Raw genomic sequence first — 2500 nt, 5'->3', positions numbered from 1 at the left:
ATATATATATATATATATATATATATATATATTTGAATTTGTGCTGTAGAAACCTTCAAGCTATCCACAATTTATGAAATAAATAATTCGAAAGCTATGAAACCAATTAGGAGACAGGCAGAACGAAAACACCAAATAGAAAAACCTGACGCATTGTCCCATTTCTTTCGTAATGCAAGAATGTAATTGGCACCATTACGGAATTTCACGAACACAGCCTGTTATTTCGCCATTGTGGCGTTTAATGAACAATTTTTCGAAGCTGTGGATTCAAGTTACAATCTATAATTGATTTATCTGTCTATTCTTGTACTTATTCTGGTCTCAATGAATGAATTGGCTCTGTAGGGCAAAATAGGGTCTTTTCTTGTTTTTTAGTTTTTGTTTTTCAGTTTTGCTAATATTTCCATATACTCATGTCTTCAATATGTATGTATATACTAGCTGACCAACCTGACGCTGCCCGGGAAAACAACCGACAAACTCTCTCTCCAACTCTCTCAATCTTTCCCTCTTTCTCCTCCAAACACCCATCTACACTCTCTCTCTCTCTCACTTCCTCTCCCTTTCCTGTTAAAATAGTTGCTTCAGTTACGTTGCCCAGCATTTTTGACATTTTATATTTCACCCCTGCTCACCCCCCATTCCTATGAGTGCTGAACTTGGACTTAAAGGGCATTGGGAGTGTCACTTTTCATGTCAGTGACCTCAAAAACTGTGGATTAGACACTAATATCTGTCATTTTTAACATTTTATTTTTCACATCTTCTCACCCCCATTCCTATCAGGGCTGAACTTATACTTAAAGGGCATTGGGAGTGTCACTGTTCATCTCAGCGACTTCTAATACTTTGGATTAGACACTAATACCTGTCGTTTTTGGTTATTTTTACATGTCACCCCCTTCCCACCCCTCACCCCACTTCCTATCGGGGCTGAACTTGGACTTAAAGGGCATCGGGAGTGTCACTGTCCATCTCAGCGACCTCTAATACTTTGGATTAGACACTAATACCTGTCGTTTTTGGTTATTTTTACATGTCACCCCCTTCCCACCCCTAACCCCACTTCCTATCGGGGCTGAACTTGGACTTAAAGGGCATCGGGAGTGTCACTGTCCGTCTCAGCGACCTTGAAAGTATGGATTAGACACTAACACCTGTCATTTTGAGTTATTTTTACATTTCACCCACTTCCCACCCCTTCTCACCCCCTTCCTATCGCGGCTGAACTTGGACTTAAAGGACATTAGGAGTATAACTATTCATCTCAGCGACCTCGGAAACTATGGGTTAGACACCTGTATCTGTTGTTTTCAGTTATTTTTACATTTCACCCCCTTCCCACCCCTTCTCACCACCAGCTTTCTATCGGGGGCTGAACTTGGGTTTAATGGGCATCGAGAGTGTCACTATTCATTTCAGTGACCTCAAAAACTGTGGATTAAATACTAATATCTGTTGTTTTTGGTTATTTTTACATGTCACCCCCTTCCCACCCCTTCTCAACCGCCTTTCCTATCGGGTCTGAACTTGGACTTAAAGGGCATCGGGAATGTCACTATTCATCTCAGCGACCTTGAAAACTATGTATTAAACATCTAAATATCTGTCAATTTTGGATATTTTTACATGTCACCCCCTTCCCATCCCCACTCCCTTTGGTGCCATTGATGTCTTACCCCACAATGGTCTTTCCCAGATAGTGAATCATATGTATAGAAAGTTTGGTTGAAACTGTCTGGTGCATTTCAGAGTTATGCTGGAACTTCCATGCATGCACACACACACACATACATACATAAATCCATTTACATGGACAGCCTTTCATAAAGAAGTAGAGTTCTTGGCTAATTTTTTTCGCAGCAATTGTTTTCCATCCCACTATTTCCATCGAGTACTTAATAAGCTCTTAACTGCAAAAATGGAACAATCTATTCCCACATATACCGTTCCCAAATTATGTATTTATGCTAAGTTCCTTTCCTTCATGACAAAAGTTTTAAAAGAAATGTATGAATTTAATTCATCATGAATTGCCAGCTGTAAATCTGAAGTTGATTCCATAGAAACCTCTAAATATCCGTTCTTTTTCAGAGTGAAGGACAGACTGAGTCCTTCCTTGACATCAACATGTACATAAATATACCTCCCAGATGTAGTCTGGGAACCTACGTTGGATGTACTAGGAGGCTTCTCAAGGTCGTTTCTGCTCCCACCAAGGTGTCAGCTTCAGGACGGGTTTTCATTGTCCAATCCCGAATTATCCAATGTTCGGAATCATTCCAAGATTTGTGGTACCCGCTGGATATTAATGATTTTAAAATTATTGGATCTGCCGTAAGGACGACGAGTTGATGGTGTTGGAGTCGCTTTTCATAAAAACTAATGTACCAACACTAAACACCCAATCCTCGTCAAGACAACTGTTTTAGCATAACTGCCTGTTTGTTTACTCTCCATTTTCGTTATAGGTTTCTTTCGTTTGTTTATTTCCTCC

Source organism: Macrobrachium rosenbergii, chromosome 7, assembly GCF_040412425.1.
Source record: "Macrobrachium rosenbergii isolate ZJJX-2024 chromosome 7, ASM4041242v1, whole genome shotgun sequence".
NCBI classification, from domain to species: Eukaryota; Metazoa; Arthropoda; class Malacostraca; order Decapoda; family Palaemonidae; genus Macrobrachium; species Macrobrachium rosenbergii.
This window is presented reverse-complemented; position numbering follows the sequence as displayed.